We start from the raw sequence: 12,286 nt of genomic DNA on the forward strand, positions 1-12,286 counted from the left end.
TATCTGGAAACGTCACCATGAAGTTCACACGATTCGCATTTTTCATTCTTTTTATTTTTGTGGTTTAAACCAGTTATTAAAAAAAAAAAGTTGATGTAAACCAGCCAACCCTAAAAGTAAACACTTCTTTTTAAAGAATACACAAATAACTCACAAAATAGTATTTAGTATTTTTACTTCAAAATATTCCATACCCTCTTTTTGAAACAAAATAAAATTAAAATAAAACATAAGAGAAATACTTAGATTTATATGATACATTTAAAGGCTGCACATCTAGAGCTTTTGGTTCTGTATATTCTTGAAATTCTACAGTTAAGTTTTATAGAACCACCATCACAGTTTACCCAATCCTCAAGTTTTCTGAATTTTTAACAAGAGGGATTCAACATATCATTACGGAACTCCTCCCCCCCCCAAAAAAAAAAAAGACTACGGAATATATTTAAGTTAAGCTAAATACAACTGCACAACAAACATGACTGAGTGATTAGCTTTTGAGCTTCTATCGGGAAGTCCGGGATTCAACCAGCATTCGACCATTCTGACAAAGCTTTTCTTCATTCCATCTGTGAATGTAGAAATAGTGCGTGTACTGTGAGTTGGGCGACTTCCTTTTTTATTGTTTTTAAATCGATATTATTACTAATTACCAGCAGTGACGGTTTTGCGAAGGTTAGGAGGGCGGTCTTTCGGACTGAAGCCCGTTCCCCAAAGTCACGGAATGTCTGCAACAAACGAAATATCTATTATTTATGCCTTTACTCATAAACTTTAAGCTCCCGTCAAATAAAAATTACGAATGTTTAAAAAAACTAAACATTAGTAAGAAACCCTTCCCAAAATACTTTTCTAAATCCGCCACTGATTCTCAGTATAAAATGATTTTTAAAGTTGTATCCGGAAGATTATTGCTAAACATATAAACGAAACGAAATATTAGTTATGCCTGTACTCATAAATTTCAAGCACTTCCCAAATAAAATTAGGACTTTTTAGGAAACGAAACAATCAGAAAAACCCGTCCTAAAGTATTTTTCTAAATCAGCTACTGATTATTTGTATAAATTGGTATTCAAGGTTGTGTCCGGAAAATTATTGCTAAATCACTTCACAGCTACAGTATAACAGAAATGTGGAAGTACGGTTTGACGGATATATTGAAAAACGTACGCTTTGACGGATAAATAGAAAACCGGGCAAGTTTAACTTTTGCGCTAGAAGCTAGAGTACTAAAAGCTCTTAGAAATGAAACACGGATGATAAACTAGAGAAGATAAAAGATGTCGATAACTCAAAAGTTAAAATAAAGTTAAATAGCCTCTAAAATTATCCTCAAATACTACATTCTTCATGTTAGCTTTAATTCGTAAAACATGTGCTCCATCCATCTTGATGGTGAATTTCAGAGCGAAATATCACATTCAGGTCATGGAATTCTTATCTAACTATAGAATATACTATAAGAAAGCTATTTAGATAGAAAAATCATGAAGTTGAAAAAAGCCAAAATTTCCAAAATTCTCGTTTTTTTCCAAAAAAGTCGGCTTTTTATGTGAAAAAAACCATCAATTCAAAAAAGCCGGCTTTTTTGCATCTCTACTTCAATGCAAAATAGACTACGTACGAATATTCTCAAATTCATACAGACACAAGTGAAAAACCTCTTGATAAAAATCGGCAAGGGGTACCATAAAGGGGAGATTTTTTTCAATATCTCGCACTGTTTTCAAGATTTTTGAGGATACTTCCAGTTGGAGTTTCTAATTCATGTATGATCAGTATTTTCTTTCTTCTTGTGTAGTATGTAATAAGTAAATACCTTACACACACAATTAATTATAATGACAGTGATATATGGTATTCATTGAGCAAAGCACTTCAAACAATAAAGATACATCTTAGACTGGAGAAATGGTTATTCATCATTTTTCATTATCATTTGGCCATGAAATAAACGCCGGAGAGACACACTAACCCGTACACAAATATGTAGTGTTGGAATGTATAACTCGTTATGATGTTTCACTTTTTAAAAATTTCAACATTTCCAGTGTACCCCTGAAATGTAATAAAGAAATAACGACTTTTTTTAAATATTCAATTAGAACTGCAATCTACACAAAATTTGCAATGGTTCCCGAGAACTCACTGTCGAAAGGATTGGCCACAAAGATATAAACTTTTCTTGACCACAATCGGCCACTTATGGCTCAGAACAAACTTAAAAACTTCAGCCACACATGACTCATTTTCACTTACAATAATTTATTCATCATGAACATGAACATAGTTACACTTTTCAACTGTTATTTTCACAAATTAACCCTTTGTCCAATAAACACGTAAACAACAACTTGTTAGAATATATTCTAAATAAAACTAATATGCACTAGTTAGCATACATAACCAACAATTTCTTTTTCGAATACTATGTAAAGAGGAATCAATGATTTTACAATCTTATGAAAGTTACTCCTACACAATTCCTCCATCCCCCTCCAACCCACACAAAAAAAGTCTAATGAACAAACAGAGTTCTATCTTTTGTATGCTTTATACTTTTGATTCAACAGACTTCTTTGCCATCACCCCATCAAAAAGTCTTATCCTCAATTTCTTTCAAAACCTCTCATCTTATCTACTCTATTCATCCATTTCTCTTCCACTCTTAAATTTCTTAATTTATTTTTCTTCTTTTAGGAAAAAAAAAATGAAATAATGGTAATAAAAAAAAGAGAGAGATTTGGTCCTTGACGGCAACTTTGTCGCGTCTTTCTGTTCGTTGAGCGTAATCTTACGTTTTCAATTTTCTGAACAATATGGCCATGCTTTCGCGTCTTTTCACGTTGCCACACAAGATTTAAAAGAAGAATGAACATTCAATTTGTATATTCTAAAAAGATTAACTTCTAAGAAATGACGGATGAGGAAGTTGTGATTGAAAAAGCTTCAAAAATCCTTGATAGTGAATTTAAAGTACTTTAAAAAAAAAGATTGAATGTTTACATTTTACGTGATGGGTCAAAATACTTTTCATGTTTCACTTAACAAAATTTATTGAGGTGTTTTCATAGATGTTGTAGGTATGAAACTTTTATAGACATCTGGAAGTTCCAATCTTTTGCTGACAAAGATTTAAATTCAAATATCCTGACTTCCAAATTGCATTTAACTTTAATCAACGTAAAATATGACTAAATCAAACATTTATTATTACCAACTTGCTTTATAGTTTCGGCAATATATTATTGCCTTCATCATCATAATATTATATTAATGCTGAAGATAATGATAATTAACCAAAACTGTAAAAACGGATTAGTAATAATAAGTCTGCTCTGGTCAGATTTTATTTAGTTATACATATGTACTGTAGTTCTAAAGCTTAGATGAGCAGCATTCTGACAAACATTATATTTTAACATTTGACTTGCATGAAAACTTATTTGATTATGTTTGAATATTTGGATGAAAAACTTATTATAGTATGTTTGAATATTTGTCTTGAATGAAAATCTTATTATATTATATCTACTAGCGTCAATTCTCCGCTTCGCTGGCTTAAAATAAGAAAAATTAGTAATATATTCCGTTAGTCAGTCAAGTTTTACTATTACTCAAGTGCTCTCTGATATGGGTCATTTTCGATCATTTTTATATATCTTCCCCTGCTCCCTCCCCCAAGTTGCGGGGCTGAATTTGGATTTAAACGGGGTTCACAAATGTCACTTTTCGTCCCAGCGACCTCGAAAACAATGGATTCGACACTTATATCAGTCATTTTCGAACATTTTTATTTATCTCGCCCCACTTCCCAATCCCTCAAAATGAAATGATAAAAAACTATTCCAGACCCGAACCTCACCTATGTTGAAAATTTGATTGAGATCAATGGTGTGGTTCAAGAGTTAACACAAATATAGTCACTTTTATTTTTATTTATATGGATAGATTATGTTTTAATATTTGAATTAATATTTGATGTTATCTATCACAAACGGGTATCAAACTAGGGACCCCATGCACTAGAGGTAAGCGCTCTAACTCCACGTAGTAATGAGGAACTACAGCGAGAAGAAGCGGAAACTTGACAGAGATAGAACTTTTCGAAAACAACTTAGACATTAAAATAATAACTTAATTGTCGACCTCTACGGTTGAGTTGATTTTGAGTTTAACGTCCCGTTCAGCAGCGAGGTTATATGAGACCTGGACCTACTGATTAACGTGGAATCCGAACCACATGAGCTCCCGCCGGGAATTGAACCAGGTGTCCCGCGCCAAAGGCGCGTACGCTAACCGCTTAGCCACGAAGGAGCTCATCGACCTCTAGGGATTGGGGTTGAAACCTTACTTTACGAACATGTCTCGTACAAGATCTATCAGAGTATATACGTGTGTGAGAATCATACAAAAGAGAAGCTATTGTTATTCTTATGAGAGATGTATAAATTTAATCAGAGAGCCTGTGAAACTTGTCATGTAGAACAGATGCTGCTGAGCCCGAACAATGTTCTCTTAAATTGTTGTGCAAAGTGTGTGATTAAAACTACTCAACTATTTTTTAGTTCCTGAAGACGAATAAACATGAAATTATATTCGAAATAGTGAGAACATGATACCTTGGTTAAGTAATGTTACACCGGGAATGTTAAAAGTAAAAAGTAACTGACTAATGGAACATATTACTATAATTCTTATTTTAAAGCTGCGAAGCGGGTAATTGACGCTTGTATTAAATAATTCGCATAAAGTAATCGAATAATTAGGGACCTTTCAGTTCTACCACCCACGGTTATACCGGCTAGGCTAAAGGAGATGGTGATGATGAGAAATGAATGCAATGGTGAAATGAATGAAGTGGAAGAAAATGGGAGAACCCTAAGATAACCCACGAATGCGGTGTTTGTCCAGCACAAAGCCTACTTGACGCGAACTGGGATCGAACCAGGGACCCTACGCACCAGAGGTAGAAGTTAGGGGCCTCGGTGGTCAGTGATAAAGCATTCATCCCTGGTGCGTGAGATCCCTGATTCCACGCCAGCTTGCATCATGTGGGCTTTGTGGTGGACAAACAACACGTGCGTGGGTTTTCTCGTAGTTCTTCTATTTCTTCTCATTTCCTTCATTCATTATCCTCACCTCCTCTCACTCAGCCTCAAAGTATAATCACGGGACGTCAATAATAATAATGATAATAATAACGAATAAATATTTAAGCAATTATTCGGATAGCTGAACAATTATTTCAGTAATTTATATGGATAGCATTATGAATTTTTGATGACAATTATACTTTAAAAAAATTTGGAAAAGGTCAAACTTAATTTTTTTAAAAGTAGATATCTAACATTATTAGGCGGAAACTAAGGTGAAGAACAAAACATAAAATGGTGCTTTTATTACCCTGAGATCGATAACAACAAACTGTGCTACTGACAGGAGCGTTAACCAAAGCTACTAAAGAAACGGAAGTATTTGTTCTTCCTGGATGGACTTCGCTGGTGGTAAGCCAGCTCTGTTTCCTGGCAAAGCGCAAGTCTCGCGGGGTAGTTTCACACCCGAACAACCAGCCATTACCACATTCTCCCGTGTTTCCTCCCCTGCTGTCCATACACATTAACCCCCACCACCAGCAAACGGCACCACCGCCGCTGTGAAACATCGACGAACACGCGTTGCATCCACGTTCGAGAGTAGCCTCAAAACGTGTCTGATAAACGGTCATGCGTGCGCTTCCTATATGTCTACTCCCCCACACGTCCCGCTAGATTTCACAGTTAACAGCAGGAAGCTCACACACACACCAAATGTAATTATGTTTTAATCATTGAATTTCCCAACCCAATTATTCTCTCTCCCCTGCACCTAATAGCAGAAATCATAGCGAATTCCCTTGCAAGTATTTTTATACTGGGACTGGAAGATTTTCTACGTCCACAAACTCAACTTACATAATAATGGTAATTTGTATTATTTGGAATCACAAGCTAGGGCGCCGATCGTCGAGGGAAGGAGCGAGAGTACCCTGTCCCCATCCAAATTAGCTTGGGCCGCCAGGATCTGGATATATTTACTTGCATCTAGTGTTCATAATATAAATACTATAAATTGGAAAAATGATTGTACAAACACGATAAAGAAGATCTATCAACGTTTAGAGACACGCAAGACATAACACAATCTTCTTCTTCTTCTCCTAAGATTTGTTTTTCAGTTAGGCGGGGTTGATTTTTCAGATCGCTGTGCTCCACCTGTTTCCATGCGCGCCGACTACTTGGCTGCTCCGGGACTCCGACACCCACACAAATAATCTTGTGGGTGCGAGGTATCCACATGCTTTCATTTGGACCCTGGTTTGAACCCGTTTCTCTCTCGTTTAAGTCAGCCGTGTTACCGACTGAACTAGGGCAGCCCCAACTCATTCTTATAGTACCGGCATATTTTACTTTATCACAGCACAGCACTTTATGACAGTGTTTCATAAAAGATTTTAACTAAATACAAATCAATCAAGTATCGAGACTTCCCTGAAAACATATAGGCTAACACGCCCCATCACTGATATGCACCAACATAAAATTTGGAAAGTAGTAGTAGGTGGTGAAAAGATGTGAGAATGTCTAAACAGCATCATTTGAAGTAGGGTCTATTATACAAAATGATGTATTACACTCTAAATAAACAGAAGGAGAGGGAGGATGGAAACAATTAAATTGTTGGGAAATGTTCTCATTACGCCTACTGACCTTACAACACGATCCACTGAACCAGTCTGTTTTCAAGTAGTTAGCAGTGAAAAGCATAACCCCATTGTTACTTAATGATAAAGTTATCGAAGCAAAAAGAGAAAGACAAAATGTATGAGAAATAATGACTCGATTGAAGTGCGGGAAAACTCAAACTTATATGCTGGAACGGGAAAATAAAATAATGGATAAATGGCTGAAAGAAATGGTCAAATGAAAAGAAAAAATAAAATAAATATTTTAGTTTAACGATATGCCCATTATGCACACGATTATGCCCTTTAGGCTAAGAGACGATGATTAAGGCAAGTGATGAAATGATGGAATGAGTATGGTAGAATTGGTCAAGTGAGAATGTGGAACAAAACAGAAGTACTCCGAGAAAACCCACGGACACGATGTTGTAAACCACAGACAAATGAAATGGAAACCAAAGAAAACCGGCAACGAAGAAACTAACGATGCCGTTTGGAAATAGTTGACTAACGCAAGGTCAACCATTCGCACATATCTGCGCCAATGCTACAAAGAACCGAATTCTCGGAAAATGATAAATTCGTTGTTTATGAAACCAGAGACCACACTCACTCGAGAGGAGCGTTCTACTCAGCTATCACAGATCTTCATGCTGATGGATCAACACCAGCAACTGCTAGTGGTCCAATTGGGAATAGAACCAGCTACCACGTACTACAAAGTCACATGTGCTAATATAGCTACTAACTTAGCTAAGCAAATCAGTTTTAAAAAAATAGAGCGACTTTTTTTATGTTCTTAATCTCACCCACAGACGGTTGGTTCATTTTGATGCTTATGCTGACGAGAAAGAACCCCTCCTCACAAAAGAAAAGAATTCAGTACATAACCAATTTTGTTAAAATCTTCGTTGAGTTAAAGGGAGCTTCCGGGAAGTATTTTTTAAAAAATATACTATACCAATTTCAGTGTTACTATATGGCAGCTGTGTCTGTTGTTTTATTAAATGCAATAGAGTAGAACTTCCTTCCTGATTTTCCACAGAGTTTTAACATTTTATATATAGTCCTTGGAATGCATTTCGTATGGTGATTTTCTTTTAACATTTTCATTTTTCACTTCAAACCACAACAAACACTTTAACAATATTATAGCATAATAAACCAAGAAATGGACTGCGTGTATTGACTTTAAGTGCTCTTATGTTCTGGTCACCCTCTAAAGCAGTGCTATTCAACTGGGGGCACGCATATCCCTGGGTATGCCGAGATGTTTCTGAGAGTAGGTAATCCTAAAATAAGCATATTACCAATATTTATTGAATGATCATTGCTTGGGATTTTTTTTTTTCTTTCCGATGGACGATTTTCGAGATAACGTCATGTGCGCCCAACATTTCCAAGTAATCAGTTAACATTTATTGCATACAGTCGCATATTTTTTTTCCTCACGCATGAATCCATTTTTTACATTTCTGTGAATCATCCGACGATTTTGGAAACTTGACAAAGAATATTCCAGTCACGTGGTTTGTAGTCTTTATAATTATATCTGAAGTCCGCATACAGAGACCGTAAGCACATCTTTTTGATTTTAGAAAAAGAAAAATGGGTTTAATTTGTTTTAAACAGCTTCAGGAACACACGATTGGATGGCGAATTGTGATTAGCGGTACGCGAGAAAAACAGAAGTTGAATAGCACTGCTCTAAAGTAATGCAGAAAAGCACCTATGCCTCTCCCCCGACAACTCTTTCAACCGATAACAGCAGCGATTCCACAAAACAAACGCACGAATTTGTCAGATTAATACCTTCAAATATAGCCCTAGACTTTAGTTCACTTCTTCACGAATTTTACGTACCATATCCCATTGTTAAAGTTTCTAAGGTAAAATGATTTCATCTTTAGGCTGTATCTTAGAGCTTGCTCATATCAATTTTTCTTCCCGTGAAGTAATTAATTAGCAAGGGCAAGGGAGAAAAGAATTTTAAGATTTTTATTCATAGGGGGCAAGATATGGGATGGTAAATTTTCTTTTCTACATGAAATTAAAAAATAAAAATAAAAATAGAAATAAAAATAGAGTTGCAATAACAAAGGTTTCAATCTAGGAAAAAGAAAACTTTTTTTGGTTTATTATTCCATTTTTTAATCCTCTGTTTTCCTTTTCAGTATTACTTTCATTTTTTTCTTTTTAAAACTACTTTTTTTTTTTTTTTTTTGTTCATATACTTATGTCAGAACCAAGGGTAACAGTGGCAAACTAAAGGCTTAGTTAAAATTGGGAGGCATGTCTGTGCAGCAATATTGTTTCAATTGACAAGTTTGTTCAGCACAGTATGTAACAAGCAAATATTCAATAATGGGTGTTTGCTCTCTATATATGAAAAAAAAAAAATGCACTAAAGGCAGAAAAAGAAAGAAAAATTTTTCATTGTGGACTTTTGTTAGGTAAAGGTCGACATTGTCGATTGGAGCCAGTTATTCTTTTCTTCTCTCATCCAACCCCCTTCCCCCCCTTCAACTCTAGTTTTATTTCTATCATTATACTATTCTCGGCAGCAGTGCACCCCCTTCATGTTCATTTCAGAAGCCAGTCTCCCCCTTGTTAAAAAACTTCAATGTGTTTTGAGGAGATGGTAAAGAGCAAGCGAGTGGGAATTCCCTGCTGCATCATTTTCTCAACATCCTCAGCTACTGCTCCCATCATGGGGGAGGGGAGATGGGCCACCATTGTTCGCGAAGGCCAGACGAAAAAGGAAGAGAATAACGATGGAAAAAAAGGAAAAGAAAAGAATACAAACAATCACAAAAGGTAATATTTTTTGGAGGAAAATAATATGTGAAATGTTTTTGTACCGATGAACGGATGTATTTTTGTTTGCTTACCAATTGTCAATCATCTCTTTAGCCATAAAAACAACAACAGATATGCTATGCTACAATACCTTGCTATCTTTTCTCCAGTACAGACAGGATTTAAATTTCTTTCATCACAATTCTTACCTGTTTCAGTGTTTTGCTTTCTGCTTTAGGTTCTTTCTCTGATACGAAATTAAACTAAAAACCTTAAAAAAAAAAAAAAAAACTCTTCATAATGATTACTTACTGTCTAAAGATTGAGTAACACAATTTCATTTGTCATGTTGCCAGATTTATACCTGAAGAGCTATCAATTTGCCTGTACTAGATGAAAACTTGAATCGGGTCCGAAATTTAGACTACGTGTTGTTAGCCACGACTCGATTTTGGTGTTGTTTGCCACGGTATTGTTCTCTCTGGCTTATCTTATATCACAATCGTGAAGATTTATACAAAATCTAGTCATAAGCTGAAGGTTGCCAGATAACCATATTATAGCAATCAAAACTATCATATTTATAAACAGACAACGTACAATACAAGCTGTTCTAAACACATTAATTGGATACTGCGCTATCGGCTGTTAACGTCACAGTTAAATTTATTCAAGGTAAGTTCAAGCACTCGAGATAATAATCTGTTTGCTTAGAAACTCTCCAAATTCATTTTCAAAATTGATATGATGTACGATTTGTTTCTGTTCGACTGTGTAGCCAAAATTAAATCTAGGCATATCATCAGGACCACTCATAAGGCGGGTAGCAATCCTTACAAATGGTGACCCAAACTTTCCAGAGGGAGCGCGATATTTTCTTTTTAATATTTCATAATCTTTCTAGAGATCAAATTAAACAAAATTAGATTTAAAAATATGGATTTAGTGATCTTTTACATACGTTTGGTGAGAGGAAGGAAATTTAGTCTATTGGTAATACAAAAATTTAGTGACTTTTGTATTGTTACTTGGCTATTTTCAAGTCCACATAGAGAGCTCCCTAGTGGCTAAGCGGTTAGCATACGCGCACTTGGCGTGAGAGACCCGGGTTCGATTCCCGGCTGGATCTCATGTGGTTTGGATTCCATGCTAAAACTGTAGGTCCACGTTTCACATAATCTCGATGTTGAACGGGACGCTAAAACTGAAAATCAAATCAAATCAAATTAATCCCACAGAAATTATTAAAATGCACGGGTTGGCAATCTCTCCATAGCCTTTCTGAAACGAAGTGGAATGTGCCCTAATTGGAGTGGATTTGAGTTCAGCATCCCATTCAGCAGCGAATCCGATCCGCATGTTTCCGCCGGTAGTCGAACCCGTGTCTCTCACACCAAAAGCGAGTACGCTATCCACATAGGCACAGGGGAGCTCTGTGTACGATTTGAGACAATAAAACCTATGGCAGAAGTAAACGGGCAGATTACGTTTGTCTAAGTTAGAACCATTAATTCTCTCGGACGTTTGAAGGTAAAATTTACACCATATAAATGTAAGAAGTTGAATCTTGCAATCGAAAGATAACTCATTTGATACTGAACCATTACCAGAAGAAACCAAAGAAGAACAATTTAAAATGTTGTTTGATGTAATTGTGCAGAAGATCGCATCTCAGGTGGATGCTTGGTGTGCAGAAATGAGAAGTATTTGTTTAACTTTAAGAGCAATTTTCAGAGTAAACACTTTGGATGACAGTGACACAATAAAGAAATTAATTACAATCTATTCTGATGACATTAGTTATAATTTTGTCAAAGAGAAACAAGTATATAAGTCAGTGTGTGTGCAGATACTTTCTCGAATCTTCAAAATGAAATTTATAAATTCAAGTTATATTTGTGTTTCCTTAACTTCACAAGGTAAGCAGTAAACTATCGTTAAATCACAAGCCATTGAGATCAAAGAGCTCAACTTTAAATATAATTTTTCTCGTGACCTCATGCATTGATATATTTAGAAATATTTTTGTTCGATTCAGCGTCCTCCAATTAATTTAAATTACAAAGCTCAATTAGACATTTATCCAAGTATGGGCATTTGCTACTAGTGGCATTAGCGTTAGTTTGGTGGGACAAGAGAGAGAAAATCACCTAAAATTACTTTCAACTTGCCCCTAAAATGAATTTCCTTAAGGTAATTAATAACTTCATCAGCTGCAAGAATAAGAGAGTCAGTGTTTGATCTACATTTACTCAAAAATGTTCAAAATTGGGCAGCCTTCCATATCATAACGGTGCCCTTGTAACAGAATGGAACTTTTCCGCAAATGACTTTTCTCCGTGATAATTGTTCCATCAATTAGAAGCCAAGATTTGTTTGCTTCTGCAATCAAGCTGTTTGTAATTCAACTTGTGTAAAGCCTGTTCCTCCTCCGCAGTGACCAGATATACTGTAAAAGATCCAAAATTTAGAAAATGAAATATTACGTTGTGTGCGATATATTTGTGTTGGACGTTTGCAAACATTAGTGAGTGTGTGTGGCACGGGGTTCACAACTAGTAATAGAGAAAAGCCTATTTTACTACACGAAGGATACCAATATCATTTACAAAGAGAGAATATTAAGTCAACTGTATGGGTACGTATTTCAACGTACTTTTATTTTACATTGAGATAAATATGCCAGCAACAGACGTTTAAAGGTAAATTTTATTTTGTAGTTTATTGGTTATATGTATTTCTAATTAGAATGTCTTGAAA

This window comes from Thermobia domestica, chromosome 12, assembly GCF_964235325.1.
Source record: "Thermobia domestica chromosome 12, izTheDome1.hap1.1, whole genome shotgun sequence".
In the NCBI taxonomy this organism is placed as follows: domain Eukaryota; kingdom Metazoa; phylum Arthropoda; class Insecta; order Zygentoma; family Lepismatidae; genus Thermobia; species Thermobia domestica.